This window comes from Sorex araneus, chromosome 3 (genome assembly GCF_027595985.1).
Source record: "Sorex araneus isolate mSorAra2 chromosome 3, mSorAra2.pri, whole genome shotgun sequence".
NCBI classification, from domain to species: domain Eukaryota; kingdom Metazoa; phylum Chordata; class Mammalia; order Eulipotyphla; family Soricidae; genus Sorex; species Sorex araneus.
This window is the reverse complement of record NC_073304.1, coordinates 91,816,765-91,835,511: the sequence shown is the minus strand read 5'-3', so window position 1 is coordinate 91,835,511 and position 18,747 is coordinate 91,816,765. Positions and strand designations below refer to the sequence as shown.

At 36.3% G+C, this 18,747-nt stretch overlaps 1 protein-coding gene across 2 annotated transcripts in view; it reads right to left on the bottom strand.

The window, feature by feature from the left end:
- SEMA6D (semaphorin 6D) overlaps window positions 1-18,747 on the bottom strand; it is a 681,608-nt gene that overhangs the window by 525,463 nt on the left and 137,398 nt on the right. The window contains exon 2 of one of the 2 annotated variants that reach the window (XM_055131630.1): window positions 1,214-1,360. The exons of the other annotated variant lie outside the window; for it this stretch is intronic. The gene's annotated coding sequence lies outside the window, so the exon portion shown is untranslated. The remainder of the gene's footprint in view (window positions 1-1,213; window positions 1,361-18,747) is intronic. 2 annotated transcript variants of the gene reach the window in all.

Here is an 18,747-nt window from a genome sequence, read left to right as displayed (position 1 = left end):
AACAAAAATAAATCCAATAACTACAAAAGTGATAGTCTCCAAATGTGGAGTTCTTATCTTACTATTTTCCAGTTTCCTTAGATTACAGTAAGTGTTTGAGTTATGATGCGTTGGTTCCTTCTGGCAATGCAATTAAATAGACAGGCCACAGTTTTAAGAGAGGCAACACTCTCTAAATGACTAGTATTTTATGCATACAGATGAATAGGATATAGCATTGTATTGTATTGTGCTTGTGTTAATATCTGTTCTGTGATTCAGGGTCCATCCAGCACTAAATCTTAATACTGTATTCAAGAAGTACGATTGGGGCTGGAGCGATAGCACAGCGGGTAGGGCGTTTGCCTTGCACGCAGCTGACCCGGGTTTGATTTTCAGCATCCCATATGGTCCCCTGAGCACCGACAGGAGTAATTCCTGAGTGCAAAGCCAGGAGTAACTCCTGTGCATCGCCGGGTGTTACCCAAAAAGCAAAAAAAAAAAAAAAAAAAAAGAAGTACGATTATCGTATGGGCATCTTTAAGATCTATCCTATCAGACTATAGGCTTTTAATATTGCAGTCAGTCATGTCTTTCTCACTCAATTCTCTCCTTCAGAATAAATGACCCCATGGCCATAGCAAAATTCCACAGTGAGAGCTCTGCTCTTGATTTAAAGCTTAACCGACTTAGAAAATCATCTTGAGTTACATCCCAAAGGGGGGGACGGCAGCATGAGTGGTCAAAGAAAAGCTGCTGTCTTCTCGTTGTTGAGCCACCCAGGGGCAAGTTCCTAAGTTTCTTCTGGCTGTGTTTAACTAGAGCAAAAAGGTCAACAACAGACAATTAGGTCAAAGCTTTGAGCTTTAAAAATGGCAGCTAGGCCAGGACCCACCGTCTACATAGAATCTCTGCTCAGACTCGGAGTCTCAGCAGCTGCTTCCCCTGAGCTAGAATGTCAAGGCCAGGCTGACTACCTGAGCATTTTTTTTTTCAGTCATGCCAACAATTTTTCATACACAGTCACATAAATAGGCACAGGCCAATTGTGTTTGTTCTTATGTAAACAACGAGTCAGTGTCTATTAGCGTGGCTGTGCTTGTGTGCTCGAGAAAAGCAGAATAGCCAAAGTTATCTTGTTAGGTGCATTAGTGCCATGTAACACTCATTGTTCACATGAGTAAACTAATGAGAAACAGACTTTAGTTTCAGAACTTCTTATTCAAAACCTTACCTCACTAGAAGTTGATAACAAAGAGGAAGAAAGGTCAGTTTCCCACCAAAGTTGGGTCTAGGATAACAGGCAGCCTATTTTCTTTAGTTCCTCACTCCAGCATTAGCTGATTCAGTCATCATCCCACTGGGCTGCTGCTGGTGCGATCTGAGAACCAGAATTACACTGAGTGACTGAAAACATAGGTTATTGCTGCCAGTTTGTTTTCCTATGTTGTCTCTTCTCACAATGGTTAAGGACAGAAAAAATTTACCACAGATCTATTTTCGGCATCAGTGTTTTATTTACCACCCATTCTTCACATTTTTAGATAATACTATCATAGTCAACATTGACAATGCAGGAAAGAGAGAACAATAAAAATCATCTATAATTATGTTTCCTTACATAATCCTGACTCCACACTTACTGGTATATTCATATATTCATGCATTATATTTTCCCTAAAATTAGATATAATATTATGTGTTTCTGTGTTCGTGTTTATTTTTTCTCACCAAAAAATTACATGTAGCTTAGAATCAGTAGAAATGAAAACATGATACCAAACTATGTCAGCCAAATTTTAAAATGTGTCTGTCAAGGTGGCAGGCTGAAGGGGTGGGAATAGAGATAGAGAAGTTGACTTGATGGAACTGATGTTAGACTATTACATGTCCAAAACTGAACTTGATAACTTTTTAAATCACAGTTCTTTAATATAATTTTAAAAATTTAAATAATTAAAAAATTAAAAAAATTTAAACTTGCAATGCTATGTCCAGTATTTTCAAATTATGTATTTTCCATATAACTTAGGTAAAATATAAGTTAATGTTTCCCTCATCATAGCCTATTAATGTATACTACTTGTCAAGTGAAGATATTTGAAATTCAATTAGTTTTTGATTTCCACTATTTTAGTGCTCATTGAATATTCTTCTGTATATGTCATATATACAAGATTATATCCTTATAGCCTATGCTTCTCAAGCACAGAAAAACGAATGCTCATTGACTAAGTCAGTGATCTTAACAGCTAAAGAGGCATTACACTGAATATAGCACTGTCGTCCCATTGTTCATTGATTTGCTCGAGCGAGCGCCAGTAATGTGAGACTTGTTATTTTTTTTGGCATATTGAATATGCCACAGGGAGCTTGCCAGGCTCTGCCGTGTCGGTGGGATACTTTTGGTAGCTTGCCGGGCTCTCCAAGAGGGACGGAGGAATCGAATTTGGGTCGATCGTGTGGAAGGCAAACACCCTACCCACTGTGCTATCATTGTGCTATTGCTTCAGTCCAGCTAAAGAAAATCTTAAAAATAATAATAATAAGGCTGAGAGTTCGACTTCCAAGAGACATCTAAATTTTTCTAATATGAATCTTTATCATGGTGGCTGGAGTGTGGGTAAAGCACTTCATGAAATTAAAGGCAAATTGGAGTTGGTGAAATTTGGGGTGGAATCACAAATCAAATCTGTGACTTGGACTCTTCTGATCCTAAAGCTTTCAGCATAGCTAAAGACTGAAATAGGACAATGTAAGCAAGGCTGTTAATATGGAGAAAGAGCAACATTTACAAACAAAATATATTTTTCCTTTTGGGAGTGTGTGATTTGGGACCACACCTGTGATGGTGAGGGTTTATTCCTGGCACTACATTCAGAAAGCACTCTTGGCAGTACTTGAGGGACGATGTGGGGTGCTGATATTGAACCCAGGTCAGTTTTGTGCAAGGCAAGTGCCATATCTGCAGTACTATCTCCCCACAACTTATTTTTTTTTCATATCCAGAACTAAGCATATGATCTCAACAAACATGGCCTTTGCATGTGTTCACATCTCAGGTCCTCTGAGAAGATCTGGAAAGTATGGAAGTACACTGTACATCAAAACCCAGATCCAATAGCATTGACTCTGATCTTGATCTTCCCAGGAAATTGTGGCTACTCCTGAGATCCCATAACAGTTTATATCGAGAAAGCATTATTTTGTTTTATGTGCAAATAACTACTAAAAAAAACACTGTTCAGATACAGCCCATGTCTTTTGTTTTTAATTTTTACTTTTTATTGAGTCACCATAAGATATGGAGTTACAAAGTGGTTCATGGCAGGGTTTCAGTCATTTAGTGTTCCAATACCCATACCTCCGCCAGTGTACATTTCCCACAACCAGTGTCCCCAGTTTCCCTTCCCCAACCTTCTCTACAGTCTGTCTCTATGGCAGGAATTTTCCTTCTTTCTCTGTCTCTATCTCTCTTTTTCTCTGTGTCTCTGTCTCTTTGTCTCTGTCTCTCTGTCTCTGTCCTCTGTGTTTGTGTCTGTCTGTGTCTGTCTCTCTCTCTCTGTCTCTCACCCTCCCTCTAGAGCATTATGGTTTGAATACAGGTACTAAGAGACTATCATGTTTGTTCCTTTATCTGTTTTCAGCACACAGTTCTTATCCAGAGTGATCATTTCTAACTATCTTTGTCATGGTGGTTCCTTTCTATTCCCAACTGCCTTCTTCCTGAGGATTTGCGGTAGATTGTCCTTGTTTCTGTTGTCCTTGGGTATTGGTCTCATATTATGTGCTTTTTACTTAATCCCACAAATGAGTTCAAGCCTATGTCTCTTTATTTTCATAAGTGAACAGATTTTGATATATAGGAAGGACTTGGTAATGTAGGCTGGATGAAGATGCAGTGGTGGATCTTAATTGATATTAATGTCTGACCGTGGTCCATTAGATCTATAAAATACTGAGAGACTCCTGTGCTAAGTTTAGAACATGGATAATATGGAAGCAGAGTTGCCACCTTACTGTCTGGCTCCTCATGCCAGCCTTCACATCCATTAGTCACTGTGGTTACTAACCCCATGCTAGCCAACTGAAGATTTCTGGCCACATTTGCTTCACGGAATAGTACCTTTCCTGATTGTCTGCCCCAAGTAGGGAAAACAATGGAGTACTTGGTTATCAGTGATCCATGAGTTACTTATATTGTGCACATAGACAAACACACCCAGATGCAGACATTACTCATTTCTATACTTTCATGTAAGCACAAGCAGGCACAAGCCTAGTCCAAAGAGGAAAGAAAAAAATTGGGAAAAGCAGATCAGAAAATAAAAAGCATAACGTGAAATTACAACTGTTTTCTGGGTGAGATGAGTCCCCAGATAAAAATAAGAGAGAGAGAGAGAGAGACAAAGAAAGACACACACACAGAGAAAGAGAGAGAACAAATGTGTATTCAGTCAAGGGGCCACCAGTTGCTTATTGTAAACAGAGGGAGCATAGGAAGAGCATCTTAGCTCTGCTCTTTTCATCTGTCACTTTACCAAGTGGGCAAGCAGGAGGCAGCAGGCTGCTCACAAAGGCGGTGTGCATTTCTTAAATAGCCTCTTTCTCAGATGATTGAGGCAATGATGATGATGCTAATGAGACAATAGTAGAAAGATATGACACTAAAGCAGTGCTTATCAAATGTTAGTGAGCTAAAGAATGTCTCCTATTCTGTTAAGATAGTAAATAGGGCCTACTCTAAATAATTTTGGTTCTGTAAGTCTGTGGTAAAGACAAAGAAATGACTTTTCTTCTCATCCATTCCAGTGGACTCGGAGATAGGTCTGAGACCATTCATAAGGGAAGCACTACTCTAAAGAAAAGAGGAAGTAAGTTAAATTATCCAGTCAACACAACAATCCAGATTTTGATATGTCAATCATTAGAACAAATCATAATGATTTAGTCTACTTCAAGTCATAAAATACTTTGATATTAGCAGTTTCCACTGCTAGGTATAAAACCAAATTTGATAAACCTGTTTATGAATCTTGTATATGAATTTTTAGATTCAGTGTACAAATGTACTTGTTTTATTATGTTGTGCTTAATTGTACTTCATATATACTTTTGTGCTTCTTATGTTACAAATTGAAGGTTTGTGGCAAATTTACATGTAGCAGAATATATTTGAATCATTTTTTCTACAGCATTTGCTCATGTCTTTATCACCTTAATGAAGGTATATACATTGGGTTTTTTAAGACAATATTATTGCACATTAAACAGACTACAACATAGGGCAAAATTAACTTTAATGGGAAGTCAAAAATTATGTAAAAAAATGTCGGTTTATTCTGTTATTAATTTATTGTTATAATGTGGAACCAATCCTGAAATATCTCCTAGATGGTCATGTATGTAGGACAAACATGTGGAACTATGGTGCTTTTGTTATCAATTTTCTCTGTAAACTGGCATGGCTTATTTGTAAGCCAATTAAGAAATATAAGAGGGTGGTTCTATTTCCATTTAATTTGCTCACTGATTCTATCAAGCTCTGCACAACCTCTCAACACATCTGGTATATCACAATCATTAGAACAAATCTCAATGATTTATTCTACTTCAAGTCAGAAAATACTTTGATATTAACAATTTCCACTGGCTTGATATAAGACCCTGTCTATTTTCTCCTATATTAATTTTTAGAGTCAGTATAAAAATATACTTGTTTTATTATATTTTGCTTAATTGTACTTCATACATGCACCAAAGGTCATAGTTATTCTCACTTATGTTTCTAACACTTGAAATGACGAATCCCAGAATAGTACTTACTACTAGCATCAGAGCAGTCAGACTACTGTGTCATCCTTACCATTTGGAAAACTTCACGAGGACAGAAACTAATCTGTCTTGTTCAACAGTATCTGTTCAGCAGCAAGAACTATACCAGAAACATTTTAGGTTCTCAATTTTTTTATTGGAAAAAAATGTTTTTCTCCAGTGATGAAAAAATATTCTCAGATGACATAACTAAGAGTCATAAAATAAGTTTAAGTATATCAGAAACAATGAAGGAGTCCTATATTGATTCAGTTGTTTATCTGTATTTTACATAGAAGGAAAGTTCAGTGAAAAGTAATTAAATAATCAAGTTCATCAAGTTAGTAAGCAGGCGGCCAGGACAAGAACTGAGTCTAGACAGACATTAAGACACATACAGTTTCTGTGCAGTATCTGCCTCTCAGAAGGTTAGACATCATAATTAATCCAGCACCTGATCACCCAGCAACATGTTCTCACATTAGTACAAAATAAAACAGTGTGGATTTACTCTTACCTCCAGGAAACAAATTGGCATTGAACTGACTTGTAGACCCTCTTAGAAATGGCATAGCTAGATGTCTAGGGCATAGGCCAGGAATCTGAGATGTGTGTTAAGAATTTTCCAGAGAGGTATTGGTAGCCTGCTTCACTATAATTCCATGAATAAGCCAGCCTCATGTAGCTTTCGTAGGGGCAGCAAAAAGGGGCAAAGGGAATGTATCTGGCATGGGGAAAATCTCTTTGTCCCCTAACAACTGAAATACCTTAATTACTAACACACACACACACACACACACACACACACAGGTAAATTACTGATTTTCCTTCAGCAGTTAGTGCCAAAATACCAACATATTACAAACATGATACCCACATTTTTTGCCTCAGCTTGGCACTTTCAAAATTCTCTGTCAGATCTATTTTTGAGGTTTTCATGGCAACAGCTGCTTGTAAACAAGTCAATTCTTACTAACAATAACAACAAAAAATTGTAAATGTAAACCTGGCTGTAACTTAATGGAAGACACAGTGAGCACATTTTGGGAAGGGAAGAGGGAGATATATTTCCCACTTAACCTGCTTGAAAATTCTAGTCTTCACACACCAGTAGATGCATTCAGCAAGCAACACCTTTGAACAAGAATATACCTGCTTTTCAGAGGCCAGGAAAGAGGGATTCAAATTATCTCTTTTTTTTCCTGTTTGAGGATAGTATGACTGTTACACTGGTTAATAGCAGAACCATTATTGTTAAAAGTAAAATAAAATATTGATTACAACATTTCTGTAACTACCCTACAAGTGCTGTGATTTGAGATTTTAAGCATGATTGTGAGAGAATTTAGCTCTTTGTTTTCATGCCCAGTAGTAAATAAATAAATAAAATACATTAGCGGCTTCCTCTCTATAATGGCCTCTCCTGTGGGTACACTTCTTCATGCAGCACAAAGCAGGGAGGTTTGCATGAGGAAGAGTGGACAGCAGCTTTGGTTTGGACCCCTGGTGTTCACAGTAATTTAATAGCAACTCAGTTTTCTAGAAAACCTTCTAAATTTACTATAAACCCTAATCCAATTACTTGTGCAGGCTCCAATAACTAGTTGCATGAACTTTATGTTTTATTTTGGGGAGATGGTTTTGTGTTCTTTTTCCCTTCCTTCCTTCCTTCCTTCCTTCCTTCCTTCCTTCCTTCCTTCCTTCCTTCCTTCCTTCCTTCCTTCCTTCCTTCCTTCCTTCCTTCCTTTCTTCCTTCCTTCTTTCCTCCCTCCCTCCCTGGGCAACTACTTGAGGGAGCAAATTTGTCTCTTATAAGCAATTTTTCTATTTTTCTTTTTGACTGTATAAAAATCCTAAAAATAAAATAGCAATGGGGATGAAATATCAAGGTTTAAGTCAGTTTTTTCATTAATATCTTAGCAACTTCAGACTCAGAAAAGGTATAAGGAAAAAAGCAGCATAGTGAATAGAGACACTGAACATTTAGACGCAAGCACCATGGAATGGAATAAGGACAATGAAATGCACTGGAGGTCAGTGGGGAAGAATAAAGGTGACTTAAATGGGAAAGAAGATTTCAGGTTGTTTTCACATTTATAGAAGACACTTTGGTAAGAAATGCATTTGAAAGAGTCAGTGTTCTGTCACAGTTCATGAATATGTGATAGGAAACAACAAGGACAGATCTTGGATCTGAAAATCTCTCCATATGCTCTTATTTCAAAAGAGTATGTAGTAGTTAAGGATAATGGATAAATTGAGTGCTGCCTAATCTAGATAAAAACAACAATAAATTGAATAAATTAATAAAATACTGCAAGGTTGAGATTTAAGCTTCTGCTGCAAATGAGGGAGGATTATGATAGAGATGAATTTGAAGAATACTTTTTTCCACCAAATTGTGTTGATTCAAAGCAATTTACAGATATGTATTTAAAACAGCCAATGAACACACAGAATAATATTCAAGCTCATTAGGAAACACAAAAATGAAAGAACAAGGAGATATTTTTCTCTTAGCAAAGTCACTAAATAGAGTGATGAAGTCAGTATTTGCAGAAAGTGTGATACTTGGGTAGGTGCTGCTAGGGGAAGAAATTGGAAATAACGTCCTTGAGGTCTAGAAATGTGTACATAAAAAAATGAGCATTTTTTTTTTACTTTACACTTCCACGAAGATCTGTTTACCTAAAGATTTTAATAGCAAAATTAGAGTAAAAAATCAAAATACAATCAATAGAATTTTAAATAATTAACCTCATTACAATAGAATAGTAACAGCCTTTAAAGATGATATTGTACTGGCATGGAAGAATGCTCACAGTGTGCATGCAAGTGAAAAGAGAAGATTATAAGTCAATATATCCGACACTCACTGTATCAAGTTTATATGCTCATAAAATCCTATGCTTACTATGTATATAGACACATACTTTTGCATTTATTGTATGCATATTTTATAAAGGTTATAATGTAAATAGCAGCTAATTATACATGATATAATTAGCTTATATACACATAGTTGCATATACATTTACTTGTATATAATGCCTATGTGTGTGTATATATATATGTATGTATGTTGGCTTCCCTATGTTTACTTAAGAGAATCATTAACAAATGCTAAATAAATACATTTCTGATGCTACTTCTCTTAGAAATTGCGGTAATATTTTTCATAGCAGTTAATTATGAAGTTTTAGTTTGTTTATTTGTTTTTTGCTTTTTGGGTCACATCTGGTGACACACCGGGGATACTCCTAGCTCTGCACTTAGGAATTACTCCTGGCAGTGCTCAGAGGACCATATGGGATGCTGGGAATTGAACCCGGGTCAGTCACATGCAAGGCAAATGCCCTACCTGCTGTGCTATCGCTCCAGTCCCTAATTATGAATTTTTGAAATGTGGAAGAAGTCTTGAAATTATGGCCCTAAAGTTTTTTTTTGTATTTTATGTTTTGTTCGGAACAACTGTGTTTTTCCACCATGGCTCCTTAATACTATATGTTTTTAAGTAAATAAAGTTTATCATTTTGGGAGATGATGCTTCAAAGATAGCCCCAAGTAAAATTTTATTTTTATATATCTATAATTTATATGTGGATTTATGAAAAAGTCTTGACACAATAAAACATGCATTATGGTTACCTTTGAATTTGAAAAATCCATATGGAGTCGAATAATATATCTATACAAGACTGCTTGTCATTTACTTGCCCAAGTTTGTTTCTTTTGGTCTTCCAGCCCATGTACTCTAGCAAAAAAAAAAAAAAAAAAAACGAAAACCAGGAGAACCCAAGCAAAAGATCTGTATTGTTCAATGTGCTTTCTTCTCAGCTGCCTCAGGACTTAATCCAACTGGAGGACACTTGTTCTTTCACTGCAATCCCATCCTGCTATTTTTGCCACCCAAGATGTTCTTTTCACCCCAAACAAATTTGTTACTTTTCCTTTTCTTCCCTCACATCTGTTCCTTTTGTTAATGCCATTTGTTAACTCAGAAAGAACTTTGACTCTTTAGATAAAAAGTTAAAAGTGATGATTTTAGGAAACAACAACAACAAAAAAGGATGAGATACATTCCCTTCCTTTGTTTATCCTTCTCCTATTTTTTTTATTGACTTATTTGACTCCACCTGTCTTTAAAGTATAAATACGTGACTTACTTATCCAGACATCATTGGAAGATGAGAGATATACATTTACTGGCTACAATACTTGACTAAGTAAATGAGATACATTTTGAATAATACATATTTGTCCTTCTTTTATCCTGACTTTATTGATATGGATATATAAATAGATGCATGTACAGAGAAATGGATGATAGATGGACAGATAAATGATAGTCTGTCATTCAGCTAAAGATTAAAATGTCTAATATACACAAAGATGAAGACTAATATGAAAAGGTCTAAATATTAACGCTACCCAATGATGAAAATACATCTTTTTTTTTTCTGCTTTGGGCCACACAGCATTGTGCAGGCTTTAATCCTGGATTTGTGCTCATGATGGGCTTGAGGGACCATGTCAGGTGCCAGAGATTGAACCCAGGCTGGCTATGTGCAATGCAAATGCCCTACCTGCTATACTATTGTTCTGGCCCCAATTTATCAAATTTTAAATTAGAATTTCTCTTGGAGTTTATGCAGATGTAGTAACCCTTCTATTAGGGAAGAAAGAGAAAAATGATAGTCAGTAACTTCTATTTGGGGGACCCAAGCATGTGGCTCAGTGATAGACCACCTACTTGCATATGGGAGGTCACAAGTATAATGCAAGCACCCACAATAGATATTATGATTCCTGACACCATCACAAGGGCAATATCTGGTAACTCCACAATCAAGTGTTTGAGAGCACACAAGTAAGGATACAACCCCAGGACTTTGCAACAAGTGCAAAAGAAAAAGAAGAAAACTCAAATCAACACTAGACAAACATTTTAGTTGCAGGCAACATCTTCCAAAAGATGCTAAAGCAATGCACAAATGGTTGAGGAGAAAGAATGCATTAACATTAATTCATAATATCTCTTCTAACTGATAATATATAAATATAATATATATATATATATATATAAGAAAGATACTTCTGGTAAATCGATAATGCAGGAGACCTGCAGATATCATCTTTGAGAGACCAAGGTTAAAGTGACCAGAGATGATGCATAAAGACACTATGCCCCCTAATGGATTTTCTGAGAAGGGTGCACCATCACCTCTGATGTCTCTCCCAAAGGATATAAACTCATCCAGATCATAGTGAAACACCTGAAAAACCTAAACTGAGATACTCTATAAACAACAACTGTCCAGATCTCAAGAACAGTGTTGAGGTCATAAAAGAAATGGGAAGAATGAAAACTGTCATTAATTGGAACAGATTAAGGAGATTAAGGAGACACAACTAAATGAACTGTGCAATCCTGAATTGGTTCCTACAACAGGAGATAACATTAGGGGAAGGGGAAAAAAAACAACAACAGTAAACTCTGAAGCTCAGTTAATCGTATTTACTATTGTTAATGTTCTGGTTTTAGGGGAATCTGGTTAGAAACATAATTAGAAAACACTCTTACTATTTTTGCAACATTTAAATAAGTTCTAAATTATTTAAACATAATCTTTTTAAAGAAGAAAAATTGCCATGACTTCCTTCTGGATTTAATTTCTGTTTCACAGATGTTAAAGAAACTTCATATATAGTTTCCTATTTTATATAAGCATCGATTTACGCTGCGCCAATAACACAGTTAAAAGAGACTTTTCACAATTCATAGCACTGTTGATAGTGTCTCCTACTGTTTTAATAGTGCCTTCAAATCAGCAAAAGCTTTACTGGTCTCGACAAAGGGAGAGGGAGACTGTTTATTAAGCATTAAAAAGATAGGTTGGAAGGGCATAGCTTCTGTAACTATCTGTCATGATATAAATAGTCAGTATCTAAGAAACACTAAATGTATTGAAACACTAAATTTGTTCTTTGTGCTTCTCCCTCCTTACATTAAAAAGGTAGGATTAATCTTCCTTATAAATAATAAATACTTCAAATTATGTTCATTAGATTATGACATAATTTTCTCTAAGGATTATATACATTTTTAAATAAGGATTATAGTAATATATGTGTTTCATTTGTACACCTTCATTTGTACACCGATTATAAAATGTGTAATATAATATTATACATAATTATATATTATATGTGATTATATTAATATATAATATAATTAATTATATTTTATATAATTGTATATGTTATATGTGATATATACATAATTAGATGTGAGTATATTATATATTACATTAACATATATTATATATAATAGGTGTACAAATGAAGGTATGCAAATGAAACACATATAAGCCCCTTATTTTTAGCTCTGAAATTCTGATTTATAGCCACATTTTTTAACTTAATAAATATTTTAAATGATTTTGATGAAATAACTATGTCTTTAGCTATTCATAATGGTCTAGGCAGAACCCCTGGCTATAATCTCAGTATTCCTTCCTAAGACAAAATCTGCAAAATCTGCAATTTGAATTATATTTAGTTTTGTTTTATTTAACCTAATGAGAGAGAGATCCCATAAGATGGGAGTGAAACTCAGATACTCCTTCTTAGCAATAAGGACTTTTCTTTATTGAAATAAGTAAAAAATAAGTCTGGGAGATTGTGTGTGTGTGTGTGTGTGTGTGTGTGAGAGAGAGAGAGAGAGAGAGAGAGAGAGAGAGAGAGAGAGAGCGAGAGAGAGAGAGAGTGAGAGAGGGAGATAAAGAGAGGGGGAGATATACAAATGATAAGAGAGAGAATCTTGTTATTAAGTAACTTAACTTGAAGGACAAAAATATTTTTAGGAACCGAGAGAGAGAGAGAGAGAGAGAGAGAGAGAGACAGAGACAGAGACAGAGACAGAGACAGAGACAGAGAGAGAATATAAGGATTAGGACACTTGCCTGGTGTGCAGTGAACAGGGGTTTGAATCCCAGCACCACATATAGTCCTCCAAGCACTGCAAGGAGTCAATCCTTAGCTCAGAGCCAAGAATAGCTCCTGAGCAACAAGTGTGGTTCAAAATCCCCTCTCCCTAAAGAACTTTAAAGTAATCACAGAGTACATAAGTATCAGGACATGTGCGAGACTGCTATGACACTGAGAAGCATAGCAAATATCAACATATTGAATAATTCCAACCTATGTAACTGCTGGTATGTATGTGTGTTATCTATGTGACACCCTGATTTTAGGGATATAAAAAGAAATACACATTTTCTCTACTCAAAAGAAATTCAAAAGCTTAAGGAAGGAGATTATAATTTATTTTAAATAAATATAGGTGGTGAAATGCTAAGACATGAAAAGAGGCATTTTAATGTTTCCTGACTAGAAGGAAAACTCTACTCTTGGTGCTGTTTGAGCTGAGACATTGTGGGTAATTAAGGTTTATTTTTGATTTTTTAACAAAGAGTATAGGATGGAAGAAAGCATAAAGAAATCTAACTAGTAATCCAGGCAGATATGAAAAGAGGTGAATAATGAATATTCATGAGATGAGTGTTATGCCTCTAGCATATGGTACAAAAAGAAAAGAGGTAGAAGTTACAGTAGGCAAGGCATTCTAAGACCAGAGCAGGAGACCCTTGATGAGACTCTCGGTGACACAGCCTTGATAAAAGAGAAAATGAGGAAACACTACACAGGAAGAGAAGCTGAGTGATATTACTGCAGCTGCTAGAAAATACAATCTGTAACAAGGGCAAGAGTACAACTCAAGAGATAGTGGGTAAGATGCTTGCTTTGTACATGTTGGGTCAAGGTTGATCCTTAACATATATATGGCTCCTGGAGCACCACCACGATGATCCCTGTGTGCAGAGCTAGGAATAAGTCCTGAGCACAAAGAAAAGGGAAATCCCTGAGAACTGCCAAAAGTGGTTCAAAATCCCCTCCTCCCCTCACCCCCTCCCTCCGCCAAAAAAAGCAAGCAAGCAAACAAAAGAAGGTAAGATGGGAAATAAATCAGTATATCATTGTGTATTTGTAAGAGCAGCCATTTTCAAGGAAAGTATTTCAACAATGACCAAAAGAAATTGTGGCTGGTCCTACTGAGTAGAAGGTGCTAGAATGAAGGCACAGTGAAGTTCATGAAAGCTTTCTGGGAGGGAGAAGCTGGAGAGGTTTTGGAACTCACCCTGTAGGTACATTCAGGGTACAGTCAAAAAGGGGGCTGGCAGAAAGACAGAAGAAATACAAACTATGGCCTAAAATGCCCTGAAGCTTCACTTTCCAGTACAGGTGATCATGTTTCCATTGAGCCCCTGAGATGTGGCTAGTGTGAAAGAAAAATTCAAACTGTGAGGATAGTCTGGGCACATGTTTGACTATAGAAGCTGTCAGAAATAGAGACAAGAAACAGAGAAAACAAGTAAGAGGAACTAATTACACAATCAGTTATTATTTTGACAGGGCATGGTGAGGAAAACAGCCTGCATGGAGCAGCTGTGCAAAAAAAAATGGTAAACATGGAACAAGACAGAGATTTGATGTTGAAGAATAATGAATGGATAGGGCCAAACAAGTACTATACAATCCAACTGGAAAGGTGGTATTAAGATGAGATCACTGTTTCAGAGGAATGATACGCCACTGGTATACACCATAAGGGAAGACAAAAAGGCTACTATGGTTTGTGGTCTAGTAATGAAGAGGTGGTTAGTTAGATGAGGGCAAAAGAAATGAGAAGAGGAACAGAAAACAGAAGAAAGATGTCTAAGCATTTTGTGATTTCCTTTTCAACTTGAGATCAACATCACAATCAGAAGAAAGATATAGAAGACAAGGAACACAGTACTTCTCATGCCTTAGTAAACTTCTCAAAGATGCTTCATTGGGCTCAAATTGACAAACTGAAATATTTCCTCATGAGAGCTTCACTAAATGGCAAGGTCAGTGAGAATCACACTCTAATTAAGTCCCAATACTAGAAACTAACTTTTAGCTGTTTCAGACACTTGATTTGCCATACATAGACAGGGCAAACCCCACTAAGACAGATTTCCCATAGTCAAGAAATAAATGTGAACAGCTCAAGGTATTTCTTGACTTTTATTGCTAACTGTTATGTGAAAGAAAAAGCTATGAATAGATTTTTTTCATTCCTGTTTCTGTAATTTTAATGGGATCTAAAGTTAAAGTAAAATAACTCAAAATTTTAGATCTCCAAAATAATAACTTTCAATTTGTAAAAGAAATAGAAATATATCTTTTGCTTCAGGGTAAAATGTTGCTGTGCAGATCTGCAAAATAACCTGATTCCAGAATTGAATAAATCAAAATAATTTTTTAAGAAGCTGCATAACCCCTCCTGCAGGCATTATATTCAATGTCCTTCCATGATCCCCTGTTGGCTCCAAAGTAGATTATATTGAAGAATCAAGAGATGAGAACACTTTATAAATAAGGGTATTAAAATGATTGCTGTGTCTCTGAGATAGTAATTATGTTAATAACTTCTGAATACTTTAAAAAAATGTAGCTAGCTCGCATAAGGGATGAAAGATTGATAACATGGGCAACTAAATCCTACTTCATAAACCCGTTAAATGGAAAAAAATACATCATGCATCCCTCATTGTTGAAACAAACAGGTCAAGTCACAGCAAAAACAAAAAAGTATAGCTGATGCAAAAAAAGAAAAAAAAATCTAATCCTTGCAGCGGTTGGGCATTCACCTATCAGGAGGCTGACCTGTGTTGGATTCCTCCGCCCCTCTCCGAGAACCGGGCAAGCTACCGAGAGTATGGAGCCCACACGGCAGAGCCTGGCAAGCTACTCGTGCGTATTGGATATGCCAAAAACAGTAACAATAAGTCTTAATGAGAGACGTTACTGTTCAAACAAATTGATGAGCAAAGGGATGACAGTGACAGTGACAATCCTTGCGTCATTTCCTCCCTTGTTTTGTAAATAGAAATTCTTTAACAGGAAATCATAGAACAACGGGGTTTTAAGGAATTGGTCCTTAGTTGAAATTCCAAATCAAAGTTTCATCACATTTTTCGATTGCTTTTGTTTGTTTATTTGTTTGTTTGGAGACCACACCCAATGGAGCTTAGGGGCACCTGTTTCTGTGCACAGGGGACTATTCAGGGGATTTTATGTAATGCCAGGAATTGAATAGGGGTCAGCCTTATGCAAGCCAGGATCTTAACTCTATACTCTCTGTTCCAGTTTGGAATTTTACCTCCCACCTCTTCCCTAAAGTTTACCTTTCTTCACAGTTTCATTCAAGAACTTAGGCAACATATAACAAATTCCAATTCAGCAAGAAATTCTATGTTTAATTATAACTATAAATCCATAATAGGATGTGGAGCATGGTGATAGACATTGGTGTAGATAAGACCCGACCTTGCAAAGTGGCCCAGAAGCAAAGCCTCGCAAGGGGGAGTATCTGGGCAAAGTTGGCAAGAACAGGGTGTCAGCCAACACCGGTGTTCGGCCTTGAGCCTCACGCGACCTCCTAGTCACGTGAGCCCTTAGACACAGAAACTGTCACGTATCCTTAGCAAGTCATCCTAACTGCAGCATCTAGCCTTGATGGGGATTGGACCGGAGCAAAGCAGACTTGGAGAGGTCATAGGCCAGTAATGCTAAACTTTCTGTGATTGGGCCATCTGCTACAGAGAGCTAAGACTCCCTATAAAATATGTGTGTATTTGGCAATAAAGTTAACAGCCATCAGCTGCTCCCGGAGGGTGTTTCTTCGTGCACCCGTTCTCCTTCGCCCCACATCTTCCGGGACCCGCTGCGCAATGTATCTGGGCACTATTGGGGGGAAACTGTTCCCCAACAGTAGGGACACTTCCATATAACTTTTAAGGAAACGAAGAATAGAATTCCTTTATAAGTCTTTATACATTACAAGTTTGTTCTCAATTTCTATAGATTTTACTGAGACATTCCTTTGCTTCTCATTTTACCTCACTTCACTGAATGTGATGTAGTATAATATGTAAAAAGTAGCTGTTTGACCCAAGGCTTCAATTTCATTACAGATAATAGAAGGCAAATATCCTCTTCATGGGAGTGTTGTTAACTGAAATCATAGTGTCTCTTTAGTACACAGTAGCGTCTCCATAACAATAAAATAAAAATGGTTACTAAACAATGAGTACATAAATTTGTTGAAAAATTATAAACATTTTTTATAATTTTCTAGAGTATTATTTTTGCTTCCAGCCAATTCAGTCAGAGTACAAACTCCCCTAAAGGTAGTCTACAAATTGAATAAACCATAGGAACAGATGTAAAAAAAAAAAGAGCCATACATATTTGAATAAATGCAAAGGCTGGTTCAAACACCATCTTGACTCATATTCTTATAGTCTTCCCATCCTCAGAATTCATAGCCTTTGCCGCATCCTGCAGCCCACTGTAGCTGCTGCTTTCATCTCATTTTCCGTATCTGAATTGTGATAGGATACATAGCTTGTAAATGTAAACTGAGCCTGCAGCCTTTCCATCTTTAAGTCAGGACTGGGCATATGGTGCTGTCACTACAGAGAAACAGTGGTCATGAAAAAGATGCACATTATCTGTCTTTTCCATTTGCCACAGGCCTGAAAGGATTTGTTCCAAAGGATCTCATGCCACAAAAAAGCAGAAATTTAGAAGATTTTTATAAGGGAGCTGAAAATGGGAATAAACATGAACCACATTTTCTTTATTTTTCTAAAGTCAGGGGTTCTTCTGAAAAGCATGCCCTCTATGCCCATAAGATTGCTATACTTTATAATTTTATTTATAGAATAAATGTATCTATGGAAGTAAATGTCAGTCCTGTAGTAGTGCTGGAAGAGCAATCTCAGCGCTAAGCTTGAAAAATGATAGGGGATTTGGCAGGTGTGTATTTTAACTTTAGCCATATATCCATGGAATGCCCAACCAATGAATTACAAAATAATAATTTTTTTATGATCTTAAATGGATTACTTGCAGAACTTTAAAATAACTGGAACTGACTTCATAATCTATTTCAACTTTTTTTCCAAAATAGGTCCAACCTAATGTAAAGAAACTATCATTTATAAGATTTTTTCTCATGAATTTGCTTTCTAGGATTATAAAAACAAAAAGTGTCTTCAACTTTTCGTCAATGATTACTCTGGTCTTTAAACAAAGATGCATGAAGAACCCAAACCAATACCCTGATGGCACTGCCAATCGAGCAATGTATAAAAGCACCTGGGTCATTTGTTCAAAGATTGCCCTGAGAGATGGTTCTGCCAATAGCCTTTAGATCTATGCTTCCAGAGGTTGGTTCTAAAGATTTCAAGGGGATTTTCTTGGCTTACTCAAGAAGACAGTCTTACTCAAATCTTCATTTATTTTAATTACTTTAAGTAGGGCTTAAAGATCTAAGACACAACAGGTAAGAAAGGGTGTTTATTGGATGTTTTCTTTATGTATATGCCAGATACAGTAGATATTATTTTTATTTTACTTCAGATAGCAATTCTCATTTGGCACATGAGGAAACTGAGTCTGGAAAAGGAACATTACTTATTTAACAGCATACACTGATTATGTGGCAGAGTTAGAATCTCACTTCAACAGTAGGTCATTTCAACAGTGTAGGAAAACATCAGAGAGAAAAAACCTACAGCTGAGCTAGCACTCATATATTTGGAACTGTTTGTTTGGTTCTTAACCTTTTGTAAGTATATTCTGAAATGTATAAGCTTAGTAAAATGTATAAGCTTAGTGCCTTCTTCCCAACTATCTAGAAAAAAATACACAAATAAAACTCTGATAATTTTTACATACAAAGAAAGCATGCAAAAACCCTCATCAGAACTCCTCATCATAAGATTCTGATTAAACTGGTAAGCAAAATACATTTTGACCGAATACGTTTCTCATCACATATAGATCTCTTTATGC